Source organism: Anopheles funestus, chromosome 2RL, assembly GCF_943734845.2.
Source record: "Anopheles funestus chromosome 2RL, idAnoFuneDA-416_04, whole genome shotgun sequence".
In the NCBI taxonomy this organism is placed as follows: Eukaryota; Metazoa; Arthropoda; class Insecta; order Diptera; family Culicidae; genus Anopheles; species Anopheles funestus.
Window position 1 is genome coordinate 71,467,398 of NC_064598.1, and position 18,970 is coordinate 71,486,367.

Genomic DNA, 18,970 nt, shown 5'->3' on the forward strand with positions numbered 1-18,970 from the left:
CGGGAAGCTATCAGTTCCTTCTGAATCTGCAGTTAGCCAATGAGAAAACGTCTCCGAATATGGTGAGATTCGAACAAGTAAAAAAGTAACCACTCTGGGGAAATTATCGTTGGAAATGAATGAAAACAATATTTCCTCTTCCACCGCTTCACCTACGATCATTCTTCAAAACCTTTCCTTTCCTAGACCTAAAGAGGAGCTAATGCGAACTCAAACCATTTCCAAAAGCACTGAGTAGCTAACAAACTAAGAGCACAGCCCATCCTAATCCCGTCACTACATGCTTAGCAATTGTCGTGTTTGCGAACGGCTTAGCAAGTTCAACATATCAGTAATAAATTCATTAACAATGCGGCAATTATTTGAGTGAAAAGAAACTTATTTCATCTCAAATGCGCTATCAAATACATCCATTTATATTTTTTTCTAAATTTCTCAAAAAAAGCTAAGGCTATAACCTTAGGAAATTTTCAAATTTATAGATTTTTTTTATTTTTTTCTATTTTTTTTATTCTTTTTTTTTAGAGCATTATTTGAGTGAAAAGAAACTTATTTCTACCAATTCGCATTAAAATAAACTAATTTATAAAATATTGCTAAACTACTCAAAAAATGGTATGGAATTTGGTTCCTCGAATAACTTCTGGCACAGACGTCTGAGAGCATGGCCGTCTAAGAAGAAAATGTAGCCATTGATGCCATCTATCGACCACAGGTTAAAGATTGGCGATCCGTTGGATACCAACCGAGTTATAGGCAAAACTTGGTGCAAAAATGAAGAAAATTTCACATTTTCTCAAACAGGGTATGGAACTTGGTTCCTCGAATAACTTCTGGCGCAGACATCTGCGGACATGGCCTTCCAAGAAGAAAATGTAGCCATTGATGCCATCTATCGACCACAGGTTAAAGATTGGCGATCCGTTGGATACCGACCGAGTTATAGGCAAAACTTGGTGCAAAAATGAAGAAAAATTTACATTTTCTCAAACAGGGTAAGGAACTTGGTTCCTCGAATATCTTCTGGCACAGACGTCTGAGGGCATGGCCGTCCAAGAAGAAAATGTAGCCATTGATGCCATCTATCAACCACAGGTTAAAAATTGACGATCCGTTGGATACCGACCGAGTTATAGGCAAAACTTGGTGCAAAAATGAAGAAAATATTACTTTTTCTCAAACAGGGTAAGGAACTTGGTTCGTTGAATAACTTCTGGCGCAGACATCTGAGGGCACGGCCGTCCAAGAAGAAAATGTAGCCATTGATGCCATCTATCGACCACAGGTTAAAGATTGGCGATCCGTTGGATACCGACCGAGTTATAGGCAAAACTTGGTGCAAAAATGAGCCTTATGAAATTTTCAAACTGTTAGAATTTTTTTAATTTTCTTAAATTTTTTATTCTTTTTTATGTTAAAACAATATTTGAGTGAAAAGAAACTTATTTCAACCGATTGGCATTAAAATAAATCAATTTAATTTTTTTTGCAAAATTTCTCAAAAAAACGTAAGGGGTAAGCCTTATAAAATTTTTGAGTTGAAATTTTTTTTTTAATTTTTTTCCGATTTTTTATTCTTTTTTGTGTTTTTGGCATTATTTGAGTGAAAAGAAACTTATTGCAACTAATTCGCATTAACATATATCAATTTTTTAAATTTTGCTATATTGCTCAAAAAATGGTATGGAATTTGGTTCCTCGAATATCTTTTGGCACAGACATCTGAGGACATGGCCGTCCAAGAAGAAAATGTAGCCATTGATGCCATCTATCGACCACAGGTTAAAGATTGGCGATCCGTTGGATACCGACCGAGTTATAGGCAAAACTTGGTGCAAAAATGAAGAAAATTTCACATTTTCTCAAACAGGGTATGGAACTTGGTTCCTCGAATAACTTCTGGCGCAGACATCTGCGGACATGGCCGTCCAAGAAGAAAATGTAGCCATTGATGCCATCTATCGACCACAGGTTAAAGATTGGCGATCCGTTGGATACCGACCGAGTTATAGGCAAAACTTGGTGCAAAAATGAGCCTTGTGAAATTTTCAAACTTTTAGAATTTTTTTAATTTTCTTAAACTTTTTATCCTTTTTTTTTATTTAAAACAATATTTGAGTGAAAAGAAACTTATTTCAACCGATTGGCATTAAAATAAATCAATTTAATTTTTTTTGCAAAATTTCTCAAAAAAAACGTAAGGGGTAAGCCCTATGAAATTTTTGAGTTGAAAATTTTTTAAAATTTTTTTTTCGATTTTTTATTCTTTTTTGTGTTTTTCGCATTATTTGAGTGAAAAGAAACTTATTGCAACTAATTCGCATTAAAATATATCAATTTTTTAAATTTTGCTATATTGCTCAAAAAATGGTATGGAATTTGGTTCCTCGAATAACTTCTGGCACAGACGTCTGAGGGCATGGCCGTCCAAGAAGAAAATGTAGCCATTGATGCCATCTATCGACCACAGGTTAAAGATTGGCGATCCGTTGGATACCAACCGAGTTATAGGCAAAACTTGCTGCAAAAATGAAGAAAATTTCACATTTTCTCAAACAGGGTATGGAACTTGGTTCCTCGAATAACTTCTGGCGCAGACATCTGCGGACATGGCCTTCCAACAAGAAAATGTAGCCATTGGTGCCATCTATCGACCACAGGTTAAAGATTGGCGATCCGTTGGATACCGACCGAGTTATAGGCAAAACTTGGTGCAAAAATGAAGAAAATTTTACATTTTCTCAAACAGGGTAAGAAACTTGGTTCGTTGAATAACTTCTGACGCAGACATCTGCGGACATGACCGTCCAAGAAGAAAATGTAGCCATTGATGCCATCTATCGACCACAGGTTAAAGATTGGCGATCCGTTGGATACCGACCGAGTTATAGGCAAAACTTGGTGCAAAAATGAAGAAAATTTCACATTTTCTCAAACAGGGTATGGAACTTGGTTCCTCGAATAACTTCTGGCGCAGACATCTGCGGACATGGCCTTCCAAGAAAAAAATGTAGCCATTGATGCCATCTATCGACCACAGGTTAAAGATTGGCGATCCGTTGGATACCGACCAAGTTATAGGCAAAACTTGGTGCAAAAATGAAAAAAAATTTACATTTTCTCAAACAGGGTATGGAACTTGGTTCCTCGAATAACTTCTGGCGCAGACATCTGCGGACATGACCGTCCAAGAAGAAAATGTAGCCATTGATGCCATCTATCGACCACAGGTTAAAGATTGGCGATCCGTTGGATACCAACCGAGTTATAGGCAAAACTTGGTGCAAAAATGAAGAAAATTTCACATTTTCTCAAACAGGGTAAGAAACTTGGTTCCTCGAATATCTTCTGGCACAGACATCTGTGGACATGGCTTTCCAACAAGAAAATGTAGCCATTGATGCCATCTATCGACCACAGGTTAAAGATTGGCGATCCGTTGGATACCGACCGAGTTATAGGCAAAACTTGGTGCAAAAATGAAGAAAATTTTACTTTTTCTCAAACAGGGTAAGAAACTTGGTTCGTTGAATAACTTCTGACGCAGACATCTGCGGACATGACCGTCCAAGAAGAAAATGTAGCCATTGATGCCATCTATCGACCACAGGTTAAAGATTGGCGATCCGTTGGATACCGACCGAGTTATAGGCAAAACTTGGTGCAAAAATGAAGAAAATTTTACATTTTCTCAAACAGGGTAAGGAACTTGGTTCGTTGAATAACTTCTGGCGCAGACATCTGAGGGCACGGCCGTCCAAGAAGAAAATGTAGCCATTGATGCCATCTATCGACCACAGGTTAAAGATTGGCGATCCGTTGGATACCGACCGAGTTATAGGCAAAACTTGGTGCAAAAATGAAGAAAATTTTACTTTTTCTCAAACAGGGTAAGAAACTTGGTTCGTTGAATAACTTCTGACGCAGACATCTGCGGACATGACCGTCCAAGAAGAAAATGTAGCCATTGATGCCATCTATCGACCACAGGTTAAAGATTGGTGATCCGTTGGATACCGACCGAGTTATAGGCAAAACTTGGTGCAAAAATGAAGAAAATTTTACTTTTTCTCAAACAGGGTAAGGAACTTGGTTCCTCGAATAACTTCTGGCACAGACGTCTGAGAGCATGGCCGTCCAAGAAGAAAATGTAGCCATTGATGCCATCTATCGACCACAGGTTAAAGATTGGCGATCCGTTGGATACCGACCGAGTTATAGGCAAAACTTGGTGCAAAAATGAGCCTTATGAAATTTTCAAACTTTTAGAATTTTTTAAATTTTCTTAAATTTTTAATTCTTTTTTTTATTTAAAACAATATTTGAGTGAAAAGAAACTTATTTCAACCGATTGGCATTAAAATAAATCAATTTAATTTTTTTTGCAAAATTTCTCAAAAAATACGTAAGGGGTAAGCCTTATGAAAATTTTGAGTTGAAAATTTTTAAAATTTTTTTTTTCGATTTTTTATTCTTTTTTGTGTTTTTCGCATTATTTGAGTGAAAAGAAACTTATTGCAACTAATTCGCATTAAAATATATCATTTTTTTAAATTTTGCTATATTGCTCAAAAAATGGTATGGAATTTGGTTCCTCGAATAACTTCTGGCACAGACGTCTGAGGGCATGGCCGTCCAAGAAGAAAATGTAGCCATTGATGCCATCTATCGACCACAGGTTAAAGATTGGCGATCCGTTGGATACCGACCGAGTTATAGGCAAAACTTGGTGCAAAAATGAAGAAAATTTTACATTTTCTCAAACAGGGTAAGGAACATGGTTCGTTGAATAACTTCTGGCGCAGACATCTGAGGGCACGGCCGTCCAAGAAGAAAATGTAGCCATTGATGCCATCTATCGACCACAGGTTAAAGATTGGCGATCCGTTGGATATCGACCGAGTTATAGGCAAAACTTGGTGCAAAAATGAGCCTTATGAAATTTTCAAACTTTTAGAATTTTTTAAATTTTCTTAAATTTTTTATTCTTTTTTTTATTTAAAACAATATTTGAGTGAAAAGAAACTTATTTCAACCGATTGGCATTAAAATAAATCAATTTAATTTTTTTTGCAAAATTTCTCAAAAAAAACGTAAGGGGTAAGCCTTATGAAATTTTTGAGTTGAAAATTTTTTTTTATTTTTTTTCGATTTTTTATTCTTTTTTGTGTTTTTCGCATTATTTGAGTGAAAAGAAACTTATTGCAACTAATTCGCATTAAAATATATCAATTTTTTAAATTTTGCTATATTGCTCAAAAAATGGTATGGAATTTGGTTCCTCGAATAACTTCTGGCACAGACGTCTGCGGACATGGCCTTCCAACAAGAAAATGTAGCCATTGGTGCCATCTATCGACCACAGGTTAAAGATTGGCGATCCGTTGGATACCGACCGAGTTATAGGCAAAACTTGGTGCAAAAATGAAGAAAATTTTACATTTTCTCAAACAGGGTAAGAAACTTGGTTCGTTGAATAACTTCTGACGCAGACATCTGCGGACATGACCGTCCAAGAAGAAAATGTAGCCATTGATGCCATCTATCGACCACAGGTTAAAGATTGGCGATCCGTTGGATACCGACCGAGTTATAGGCAAAACTTGGTGCAAAAATGAAGAAAATTTCACATTTTCTCAAACAGGGTATGGAACTTGGTTCCTCGAATAACTTCTGGCGCAGACATCTGCGGACATGGCCTTCCAAGAAAAAAATGTAGCCATTGATGCCATCTATCGACCACAGGTTAAAGATTGGCGATCCGTTGGATACCGACCAAGTTATAGGCAAAACTTGGTGCAAAAATGAAAAAAATTTTACATTTTCTCAAACAGGGTATGGAACTTGGTTCCTCGAATAACTTCTGGCGCAGACATCTGAGGGCACGGCCGTCAAAGAAGAAAATGTAGCCATTGATGCCATCTATCGACCACAGGTTAAAGATTGGTGATCCGTTGGATACCGACCGAGTTATAGGCAAAACTTGGTGCAAAAATGAGCCTTATGAAATTTTCAAACTGTTAGAATTTTTTAAATTTTCCTCAATTTTTTATTCTTTTTTTTATGTAAAACAATATTTGAGTGAAAAGAAACTTATTTCAACCGATTGGCATTAAAATAAATCAATTTAATTTTTTTTGCAAAATTTCTCAAAAAAAACGTAAGGGGTAAGCCTTATAAAATTTTTGAGTTGAAAATTTTTTAAAATTTTTTTTTCGATTTTTTATTCTTTTTTGTGTTTTTCGCATTATTTGAGTGAAAAGAAACTTATTGCAACTAATTCGCATTAAAATATATATATTTTTTAAATTTTGCTATATTGCTCAAAAAATGGTATGGAATTTGGTTCCTCGAATAACTTCTGGCACAGACGTCTGAGGGCATGGCCATCCAAGAAGAAAATGTAGCCATTGATGCCATCTATCGACCACAGGTTAAAGATTGGCGATCCGTTGGATACCGACCGAGTTATAGGCAAAACTTGGTGCAAAAATGAAGAAAAATTTACATTTTCTCAAACAGGGTAAGGAACTTGGTTCCTCGAATATCTTCTGGCACAGACGTCTGAGGGCATGGCCGTCCAAGAAGAAAATGTAGCCATTGATGCCATCTATCAACCACAGGTTAAAAATTGACGATCCGTTGGATACCGACCGAGTTATAGGCAAAACTTGGTGCAAAAATGAAGAAAATTTTACTTTTTCTCAAACAGGGTAAGGAACTTGGTTCGTCGAATAACTTCTGGCGCAGACATCTGAGGGCACGGCCGTCCAAGAAGAAAATGTAGCCATTGATGCCATCTATCGACCACAGGTTAAAGATTGGCGATCCGTTGGATACCGACCGAGTTATAGGCAAAACTTGGTGCAAAAATGAGCCTTATGAAATTTTCAAACTGTTAGAATTTTTTTAATTTTCTTAAATTTTTTATTCTTTTTTATGTTAAAACAATATTTGAGTGAAAAGAAACTTATTTCAACCGATTGGCATTAAAATAAATCAATTTAATTTTTTTTGCAAAATTTCTCAAAAAAACGTAAGGGGTAAGCCTTATAAAATTTTTGAGTTGAAAATTTTTTTTTAATTTTTTTCCGATTTTTTATTCTTTTTTGTGTTTTTGGCATTATTTGAGTGAAAAGAAACTTATTGCAACTAATTCGCATTAACATATATCAATTTTTTAAATTTTGCTATATTGCTCAAAAAATGGTATGGAATTTGGTTCCTCGAATATCTTTTGGCACAGACATCTGAGGACATGGCCGTCCAAGAAGAAAATGTAGCCATTGATGCCATCTATCGACCACAGGTTAAAGATTGGCGATCCGTTGGATACCGACCGAGTTATAGGCAAAACTTGGTGCAAAAATGAAGAAAATTTCACATTTTCTCAAACAGGGTATGGAACTTGGTTCCTCGAATAACTTCTGGCGCAGACATCTGCGGACATGGCCGTCCAAGAAGAAAATGTAGCCATTGATGCCATCTATCGACCACAGGTTAAAGATTGGCGATCCGTTGGATACCGACCGAGTTATAGGCAAAACTTGGTGCAAAAATGAGCCTTATGAAATTTTCAAACTTTTAGAATTTTTTTAATTTTCTTAAACTTTTTATCCTGTTTTTTTATTTAAAACAATATTTGAGTGAAAAGAAACTTATTTCAACCGATTGGCATTAAAATAAATCAATTTAATTTTTTTTGCAAAATTTCTCAAAAAAAACGTAAGGGGTAAGCCCTATGAAATTTTTGAGTTGAAAATTTTTTAAAATTTTTTTTTCGATTTTTTATTCTTTTTTGTGTTTTTCGCATTATTTGAGTGAAAAGAAACTTATTGCAACTAATTCGCATTAAAATATATCAATTTTTTAAATTTTGCTATATTGCTCAAAAAATGGTATGGAATTTGGTTCCTCGAATAACTTCTGGCACAGACGTCTGAGGGCATGGCCGTCCAAGAAGAAAATGTAGCCATTGATGCCATCTATCGACCACAGGTTAAAGATTGGCGATCCGTTGGATACCGACCGAGTTATAGGCAAAACTTGGTGCAAAAATGAAGAAAATTTCACATTTTCTCAAACAGGGTATGGAACTTGGTTCCTCGAATAACTTCTGGCGCAGACATCTGCGGACATGGCCTTCCAACAAGAAAATGTAGCCATTGGTGCCATCTATCGACCACAGGTTAAAGATTGGCGATCCGTTGGATACCGACCGAGTTATAGGCAAAACTTGGTGCAAAAATGAAGAAAATTTTACATTTTCTCAAACAGGGTAAGAAACTTGGTTCGTTGAATAACTTCTGACGCAGACATCTGCGGACATGACCGTCCAAGAAGAAAATGTAGCCATTGATGCCATCTATCGACCACAGGTTAAAGATTGGCGATCCGTTGGATACCTACCGAGTTATAGGCAAAACTTGGTGCAAAAATGAAGAAAATTTCACATTTTCTCAAACAGGGTATGGAACTTGGTTCCTCGAATAACTTCTGGCGCAGACATCTGCGGACATGGCCTTCCAAGAAAAAAATGTAGCCATTGATGCCATCTATCGACCACAGGTTAAAGATTGGCGATCCGTTGGATACCGACCAAGTTATAGGCAAAACTTGGTGCAAAAATGAAAAAAATTTTACATTTTCTCAAACAGGGTATGGAACTTGGTTCCTCGAATAACTTCTGGCGCAGACATCTGCGGACATGACCGTCCAATAAGAAAATGTAGCCATTGATGCCATCTATCGACCACAGGTTAAAGATTGGCGATCCGTTGGATACCGACCGAGTTATAGGCAAAACTTGGTGCAAAAATGAAGAAAATTTCACATTTTCTCAAACAGGGTAAGAAACTTGGTTCCTCGAATATCTTCTGGCACAGACATCTGTGGACATGGCTTTCCAACAAGAAAATGTAGCCATTGATGCCATCTATCGACCACAGGTTAAAGATTGGCGATCCGTTGGATACCGACCGAGTTATAGGCAAAACTTGGTGCAAAAATGAAGAAAATTTTACATTTTCTCAAACAGGGTAAGGAACTTGGTTCGTTGAATAACTTCTGGCGCAGACATCTGAGGGCACGGCCGTCCAAGAAGAAAATGTAGCCATTGATGCCATCTATCGACCACAGGTTAAAGATTGGCGATCCGTTGGATACCGACCGAGTTATAGGCAAAACTTGGTGCAAAAATGAAGAAAATTTTACTTTTTCTCAAACAGGGTAAGAAACTAGGTTCGTTGAATAACTTCTGACGCAGACATCTGCGGACATGACCGTCCAAGAAGAAAATGTAGCCATTGATGCCATCTATCGACCACAGGTTAAAGATTGGTGATCCGTTGGATACCGACCGAGTTATAGGCAAAACTTGGTGCAAAAATGAAGAAAATTTTACTTTTTCTCAAACAGGGTAAGGAACTTGGTTCCTCGAATAACTTCTGGCACAGACGTCTGAGAGCATGGCCGTCCAAGAAGAAAATGTAGCCATTGATGCCATCTATCGACCACAGGTTAAAGATTGGCGATCCGTTGGATACCGACCGAGTTATAGGCAAAACTTGGTGCAAAAATGAGCCTTATGAAATTTTCAAACTTTTAGAATTTTTCAAATTTTCTTAAATTTTTAATTCTTTTTTTTATTTAAAACAATATTTGAGTGAAAAGAAACTTATTTCAACCGATTGGCATTAAAATAAATCAATTTAATTTTTTTTGCAAAATTTCTCAAAAAAAACGTAAGGGGTAAGTAAGCCTTATGAAATTTTGAGTTGAAAATTTTTAAATTTTTTTTTTCGATTTTTTATTCTTTTTTGTGTTTTTCGCATTATTTGAGGGAAAAGAAACTTATTGCAACTAATTCGCATTAAAATATATCATTTTTTTAAATTTTGCTATATTGCTCAAAAAATGGTATGGAATTTGGTTCCTCGAATAACTTCTGGCACAGACGTCTGAGGGCATGGCCGTCCAAGAAGAAAATGTAGCCATTGATGCCATCTATCGACCACAGGTTAAAGATTGGCGATCCGTTGGATACCGACCGAGTTATAGGCAAAACTTGGTGCAAAAATGAAGAAAATTTTACATTTTCTCAAACAGGGTAAGGAACATGGTTCGTTGAATAACTTCTGGCGCAGACATCTGAGGGCACGGCCGTCCAAGAAGAAAATGTAGCCATTGATGCCATCTATCGACCACAGGTTAAAGATTGGCGATCCGTTGGATACCGACCGAGATATAGGCAAAACTTGGTGCAAAAATGAGCCTTATGAAATTTTCAAACTTTTAGAATTTTTTAAATTATCTTAAATTTTTTATTCTTTTTTTTATTTAAAACAATATTTGAGTGAAAAGAAACTTATTTCAACCGATTGGCATTAAAATAAATCAATTTAATTTTTTTTGCAAAATTTCTCAAAAAAAACGTAAGGGGTAAGCCCTATGAAATTTTTGAGTTGAAAATTTTTTAAAATTTTATTTTCGATTTTTTATTCTTTTTTGTGTTTTTCGCATTATTTGAGTGAAAAGAAACTTATTGCAACTAATTCGCATTAAAATATATCATTTTTTTAAATTTTGCTATATTGCTCAAAAAATGGTATGGAATTTGGTTCCTCGAATAACTTCTGGCACAGACGTCTGAGGGCATGGCCGTCCAAGAAGAAAATGTAGCCATTGATGCCATCTATCGACCACAGGTTAAAGATTGGCGATCCGTTGGATACCAACCGAGTTATAGGCAAAACTTGGTGCAAAAATGAAGAAAATTTCACATTTTCTCAAACAGGGTATGGAACTTGGTTCCTCGAATAACTTCTGGCGCAGACATCTGCGGACATGGCCTTCCAACAAGAAAATGTAGCCATTGGTGCCATCTATCGACCACAGGTTAAAGATTGGCGATCCGTTGGATACCGACCGAGTTATAGGCAAAACTTGGTGCAAAAATGAAGAAAATTTCACATTTTCTCAAACAGGGTATGGAACTTGGTTCCTCGAATAACTTCTGGCGCAGACATCTGCGGACATGGCCTTCCAAGAAAAAAATGTAGCCATTGATGCCATCTATCGACCACAGGTTAAAGATTGGCGATCCGTTGGATACCAACCGAGTTATAGGCAAAACTTGGTGCAAAAATGAAGAAAATTTCACATTTTCTCAAACAGGGTATGGAACTTGGTTCCTCGAATAACTTCTGGCGCAGACATCTGAGGGCACGGCCGTCAAAGAAGAAAATGTAGCCATTGATGCCATCTATCGACCACAGGTTAAAGATTGGTGATCCGTTGGATACCGACCGAGTTATAGGCAAAACTTGGTGCAAAAATGAGCCTTATGAAATTTTCAAACTGTTAGAATTTTTTAAATTTTCCTCAATTTTTTATTCTTTTTTTTTATGTAAAACAATATTTGAGTGAAAAGAAACTTATTTCAACCGATTGGCATTAAAATAAATCAATTTAATTTTTTTTGCAAAATTTCTCAAAAAAAACGTAAGGGGTAAGCCCTATGAAATTTTTGAGTTGAAAATTTTTTAAAATTTTATTTTCGATTTTTTATTCTTTTTTGTGTTTTTCGCATTATTTGAGTGAAAAGAAACTTATTGCAACTAATTCGCATTAAAATATATCATTTTTTTAAATTTTGCTATATTGCTCAAAAAATGGTATGGAATTTGGTTCCTCGAATAACTTCTGGCACAGACGTCTGAGGGCATGGCCGTCCAAGAAGAAAATGTAGCCATTGATGCCATCTATCGACCACAGGTTAAAGATTGGCGATCCGTTGGATACCAACCGAGTTATAGGCAAAACTTGGTGCAAAAATGAAGAAAATTTCACATTTTCTCAAACAGGGTATGGAACTTGGTTCCTCGAATAACTTCTGGCGCAGACATCTGCGGACATGGCCTTCCAACAAGAAAATGTAGCCATTGGTGCCATCTATCGACCACAGGTTAAAGATTGGCGATCCGTTGGATACCGACCGAGTTATAGGCAAAACTTGGTGCAAAAATGAAGAAAATTTCACATTTTCTCAAACAGGGTATGGAACTTGGTTCCTCGAATAACTTCTGGCGCAGACATCTGCGGACATGGCCTTCCAAGAAAAAAATGTAGCCATTGATGCCATCTATCGACCACAGGTTAAAGATTGGCGATCCGTTGGATACCAACCGAGTTATAGGCAAAACTTGGTGCAAAAATGAAGAAAATTTCACATTTTCTCAAACAGGGTATGGAACTTGGTTCCTCGAATAACTTCTGGCGCAGACATCTGAGGGCACGGCCGTCAAAGAAGAAAATGTAGCCATTGATGCCATCTATCGACCACAGGTTAAAGATTGGTGATCCGTTGGATACCGACCGAGTTATAGGCAAAACTTGGTGCAAAAATGAGCCTTATGAAATTTTCAAACTGTTAGAATTTTTTAAATTTTCCTCAATTTTTTATTCTTTTTTTTTATGTAAAACAATATTTGAGTGAAAAGAAACTTATTTCAACCGATTGGCATTAAAATAAATCAATTTAATTTTTTTTGCAAAATTTCTCAAAAAAAACGTAAGGGGTAAGCCCTATGAAATTTTTGAGTTGAAAATTTTTTAAAATTTTTTTTTCGATTTTTTATTCTTTTTTGTGTTTTTCGCATTATTTGAGTGAAAAGAAACTTATTGCAACTAATTCGCATTAAAATATATATATTTTTTAAATTTTGCTATATTGCTCAAAAAATGGTATGGAATTTGGTTCCTCGAATAACTTCTGGCACAGACGTCTGAGGGCATGGCCGTCCAAGAAGAAAATGTAGCCATTGATGCCATCTATCGACCACAGGTTAAAGATTGGCGATCCGTTGGATACCAACCGAGTTATAGGCAAAACTTGGTGCAAAAATGAAGAAAATTTCACATTTTCTCAAACAGGGTATGGAACTTGGTTCCTCGAATAACTTCTGGCGCAGACATCTGCGGACATGGCCTTCCAACAAGAAAATGTAGCCATTGGTGCCATCTATCGACCACAGGTTAAAGATTGGCGATCCGTTGGATACCGACCGAGTTATAGGCAAAACTTGGTGCAAAAATGAAGAAAATTTCACATTTTCTCAAACAGGGTATGGAACTTGGTTCCTCGAATAACTTCTGGCGCAGACATCTGCGGACATGGCCTTCCAAGAAAAAAATGTAGCCATTGATGCCATCTATCGACCACAGGTTAAAGATTGGCGATCCGTTGGATACCAACCGAGTTATAGGCAAAACTTGGTGCAAAAATGAAGAAAATTTCACATTTTCTCAAACAGGGTATGGAACTTGGTTCCTCGAATAACTTCTGGCGCAGACATCTGCGGACATGACCGTCCAAGAAGAAAATGTAGCCATTGATGCCATCTATCGACCACAGGTTAAAGATTGGCGATCCGTTGGATACCGACCGAGTTATAGGCAAAACTTGGTGCAAAAATGAAGAAAATTTCACATTTTCTCAAACAGGGTATGGAACTTGGTTCCTCGAATAACTTCTGGCGCAGACATCTGCGGACATGGCCTTCCAAGAAAAAAATGTAGCCATTGATGCCATCTATCGACCACAGGTTAAAGATTGGCGATCCGTTGGATACCAACCGAGTTATAGGCAAAACTTGGTGCAAAAATGAAGAAAATTTCACATTTTCTCAAACAGGGTATGGAACTTGGTTCCTCGAATAACTTCTGGCGCAGACATCTGAGGGCACGGCCGTCAAAGAAGAAAATGTAGCCATTGATGCCATCTATCGACCACAGGTTAAAGATTGGTGATCCGTTGGATACCGACCGAGTTATAGGCAAAACTTGGTGCAAAAATGAGCCTTATGAAATTTTCAAACTGTTAGAATTTTTTAAATTTTCCTCAATTTTTTATTCTTTTTTTTATGTAAAACAATATTTGAGTGAAAAGAAACTTATTTCAACCGATTGGCATTAAAATAAATCAATTTAATTTTTTTTGCAAAATTTCTCAAAAAAAACGTAAGGGGTAAGCCTTATAAAATTTTTGAGTTGAAAATTTTTTAAATTTTTTTTTCGATTTTTTATTCTTTTTTGTGTTTTTCGCATTATTTGAGTGAAAAGAAACTTATTGCAACTAATTCGCATTAAAATATATATATTTTTTAAATTTTGCTATATTGCTCAAAAAATGGTATGGAATTTGGTTCCTCGAATAACTTCTGGCACAGACGTCTGAGGGCATGGCCATCCAAGAAGAAAATGTAGCCATTGATGCCATCTATCGACCACAGGTTAAAGATTGGCGATCCGTTGGATACCGACCGAGTTATAGGCAAAACTTGGTGCAAAAATGAAGAAAAATTTACATTTTCTCAAACAGGGTAAGGAACTTGGTTCCTCGAATATCTTCTGGCACAGACGTCTGAGGGCATGGCCGTCCAAGAAGAAAATGTAGCCATTGATGCCATCTATCAACCACAGGTTAAAAATTGACGATCCGTTGGATACCGACCGAGTTATAGGCAAAACTTGGTGCAAAAATGAAGAAAATTTTACTTTTTCTCAAACAGGGTAAGGAACTTGGTTCGTCGAATAACTTCTGGCGCAGACATCTGAGGGCACGGCCGTCCAAGAAGAAAATGTAGCCATTGATGCCATCTATCGACCACAGGTTAAAGATTGGCGATCCGTTGGATACCGACCGAGTTATAGGCAAAACTTGGTGCAAAAATGAGCCTTATGAAATTTTCAAACTTTTAGAATTTTTTTAATTTTCTTAAATTTTTTATTCTTTTTTTTATTTAAAACAATATTTGAGTGAAAAGAAACTTATTTCAACCGATTGGCATTAAAATAAATCAATTTAATTTTTTTTGCAAAATTTCTCAAAAAATACGTAAGGGGTAAGCCTTATGAAATTTTTGAGTTGAAAATTTTTTTTTATTTTTTTTTCGATTTTTTATTCTTTTTTGTGTTTTTCGCATTATTTGAGTGAAAAGAAACTTATTGCAACTAATTCGCATTAAAATATATCAATTTTTTAAATTTTGCTATATTGCTCAAAAAATGGTATGGAATTTGGTTCCTTGAATAACTTCTGGCACAGACGTCTGAGGGCATGGCCGTCCAAGAAGAAAATGTAGCCATTGATGCCATCTATCGACCACAGGTTAAAGATTGGCGATCCGTTGGACACCGACCGAGTTATAGGCAAAACTTGGTGCAAAAATGAAGAAAATTTTACATTTTCTCAAACAGGGTAAGGAACTTGGTTCGTCGAATAACTTCTGGCGCAGACATCTGAGGGCACGGCCGTCCAACAAGAAAATGTAGCCATTGATGCCATCTATCGACCACAGGTTAAAGATTGACGATCCGTTGGATACCGACCGAGTTATAGGCAAAACTTGGTGCAAAAATGAAGAAAATTTTACATTTTCTCAAACAGGGTAAGGAACTTGGTTCCTCGAATAACTTCTGGCACAGACGTCTGAGGGCATGGCCGTCCAAGAAGAAAGTGTAGCCATTGATTCCATCTATCGACCACAGGTTAAAGATTGGCGATCCGTTGGATACCGACCGAGTTATAGGCAAAACTTGGTGCAAAAATGAGCCTTATGAAATTTTCAAACTTTTAGAATTTTTTAAATTTTCTTAAATTTTTTATTCTTTTTTTTATTTAAAACAATATTTGAGTGAAAAGAAACTTATTTCAACCGATTGGCATTAAAATAAATCAATTTATTTTTTTTTGCAAAATTTCTCAAAAAAAAACGTAAGGGGTAAGCCTTATGAAATTTTTGAGTTGAAAATTTTTTTAATTTTTTTTTCGATTTTTTATTCTTTTTTGTGTTTTTCGCATTATTTGAGTGAAAAGAAACTTATTGCAACTAATTCGCATTAAAATATATCAATTTTTTAAATTTTGCTATATTGCTCAAAAAATGGTATGGAACTTGGTTCCTCGAATAACTTCTGGCGCAGACATCTGAGGGCACGGCCGTCCAAGAAGAAAATGTAGCCATTGATACCATCTATCGACCACAGGTTAAAGATTGGCGATCCGTTGGATACCGACCGAGTTATAGGCAAAACTTGGTGCAAAAATGAAGAAAATTTTACATTTTCTCAAACAGGGTAAGGAACTTGGTTCGTTGAATAACTTCTGACGCAGACATCTGCGGACATGACCGTCCAAGAAGAAAATGTAGCCATTGATGCCATCTATCGACCACAGGTTAAAGATTGGTGATCCGTTGGATACCGACCGAGTTATAGGCAAAACTTGGTGCAAAAATGAGCCTTATGAAATTTTCAAACTGTTAGAATTTTTTAAATTTTCTTAAATTTTTTATTCTTTTTTTTATGTAAAACAATATTTGAGTGAAAAGAAACTTATTTCAACCGATTGGCATTAAAATAAATCAATTTAATTTTTTTTGCAAAATTCTCAAAAAAACGTAAGGGGTAAGCCTTATAAAATTTTTGAGTTGAAATTTTTTTTTTAATTTTTTCCGATTTTTTATTCTTTTTTGTGTATAAAGCATTATTTGAGTGAAAAGAAACTTATTTCAACCAATTCGTATTAAAATAAATCAATTTATAAAATTTTGCTAAATTTCCCAAAAATAAGCTAGACTGTGCTAACTTTCTAGTCATCACATTGCTGAATGGAACCAATAAAATGCTATCCCGAATACTTTTCTGCAGACTTGCTCCCCTTTTCTCATATTTATTCGGAAGTTACTAATCTGCATTTGTTGGAGGTAAATCGACCCCCGACCAAATCTTTACTCCACGGCAGATCCTCCAGAAGTGCCGAGAGCATCAGATCCCTACGCACCACCTATTCATTTCACCACTTTAAGGCGGCCTACGATACCATAGATCGGACCGAATTATGGAACACCATGCAGTAGTACACATTCCTTGGGAAGCTGGTACGGCTGTTGAAGGCCACTATGGATGGGTTGCAGCGCAAGGTGAGAGTATCGAAAATGCTGTCGGAATCGTTTGAATCTCACCGGGGTCTGAGGCAAGAGCATGGAGTCTCCTGTTTGCTGTTTAACACCGCTCTGAAGGGCCTGCGGATGACATCGAAATCATCGGACGAACATCTGCGGCGGTGTACGAGGTCGATACTATTAGATTGAGGTTCAATACGACGAAGACGATCTACTTGCTTGCCGGCTCTGACCGTCTCGGAAGCAGAGTATCAGTTGACGGCGACGATCTCGAGGTGATAGAGGAGTTCTGCTACCTTGGTACGATCGTAACTTCGGACAACAACATGAGCAGCGAAATCCGAAGGCGCACTACGGGCTCCACAAACTCCTGCGATCCAGAAGGCTCCAGCAACACACGAAATGCAGGATATATCGTACACTGATACGTCAGGTAGTCCTCTACGAATACGAGACCTGGACTACGCTAACGGAGGACGCCATTTTCGGACGGACTATCTTTGGCGGTGTGTGTGAGCAGGGCGTGTGGAGAAGGAGAATGAACCACGAGCTAGCTGAGCTGTTTGGCGGTGCAGATATCCTGAAGGTTGTTAAATCCGGAAGGATACGATGCCTGGGACACGTAATGAGGATGCCGGACTCATGCCTCACCAGGCATTTGGCATACGGCAGTGGTGGACTTAAGCTATGGCGCCAGGGGCTTACCGGTCGAGGATCCTGTAAAATTTTCTACGACAACATCCTCCTCTCCAGGATGAGCGAAATGCCCATCAAAGAACCCATCCAGAGGCCTCGAGCTTGTTACTGGGACCTCTAAATAAATTCACCCCTCGGTCAGCAGTTGAAAAAAGTTACTCCGACATTCACCGCCCCGTCCTTCGCTCGTTCCAGGGCCTTAACAGAAGCTACTGGGACTTTCAATGGAATGCTCCCCACCTAGAACGTTGCCACCTAAAAAAGCACAGGTGGTATATGTCCACACGGCAGGCCCCAACTACCATTCTGCTTAGGGCCTTTGCTGGATCAGAAGTCGAACCTCCTGTGGGAGATCGGATTCATCCGTCGATGGAGGGCTGCAACCCCAGGCCGAATTTCCTGGAAACGGATTGGCGACTTGGTCATGCCTTTGAGACGTGCTTAACGTGCCAAGAACAAGATAAAGAAAAGTATTTACCAATAAACTTCCAGAAGATCATTCGGCAAAAATATCATCCGAAACGGAGATATATATGTATGAACCCTTCATTTGACAATATCAACTTCGATTTATTTGTATTTGGTGAGTCTTCAAATGAAATGTATATATAGAATGTATATATATATATATATAGATTTTTTTTAATATATACAATTTGTCCGGGCAAAGCTAGTTACAAGTTGTCTCTAGTTTAATATTCAGTTTGTTCTACTCTCTATCACCTGTGGTAATAATCTCCCTTTTTTTTGCTGTTACACACTGTTTTAGTTGCACTTTTTTTCCTCCCAATCATTCTGATCACTGCATTTAACCCACCCTGCAACCCACCCTGGAATGCATATTTTGGATGCCGTTTGTTTGTGTTCTGTACTCCTGTCTTCTAGCGAAAATGTACATTTCTTGGTTTAGTGCGTTGCCGTGCGCTGGTCTCAACAACAGCAACAGTACACGTCGGGCTACATAACTAGGGTTTTTGTGATTTTTGTTTTTGTTTTGCAAAACGAGGAGCATTTTGCACACCTACAATGTGGTTTAGAATAAATGTATCAATGTGGTGTATATAATAATCTATTTGTATAATATAATTACACAGCTTTTTGTTCTCCCTCCTCCACACTTAATCCATTCGATTACAGACGTGCGTTTGTTGTTTTTATCACACGCATGTGATTTGTTTGTTGTATTTTATTTATCTTTCGCTCTCTCGAAATAGCAATCAAACCGTTTTCCGTTCCCTTTTTTGTTGTGTATGTGTGTGCTTTAAATGGCGCTTGTTTAAATATATATATTTTTTAATATTAACATCCAT

At 37.1% G+C, this 18,970-nt stretch overlaps 1 long non-coding RNA gene across 2 annotated transcripts; it reads left to right on the plus strand.

Annotated features, from left to right (window-relative positions):
• Positions 1 to 4,137: 4,137 nt before the first annotated feature.
• Positions 4,138 to 17,586, plus strand: LOC125761634 (uncharacterized). 2 transcript variants are annotated; one of them, XR_007418130.1, is made up of 4 exons: positions 4,138 to 4,678; positions 6,624 to 7,309; positions 7,500 to 7,998; positions 15,360 to 17,586. It is a non-coding gene; the product is annotated as an uncharacterized LOC125761634 (long non-coding RNA). The 2 variants fall into 2 exon arrangements; XR_007418131.1 differs by lacking the exons at positions 6,624 to 7,309; positions 7,500 to 7,998; positions 15,360 to 17,586 and adding exons at positions 8,759 to 9,050; positions 9,241 to 9,747 and having other exon boundaries at positions 4,138 to 4,868.
• Positions 17,587 to 18,970: the final 1,384 nt, after the last annotated feature.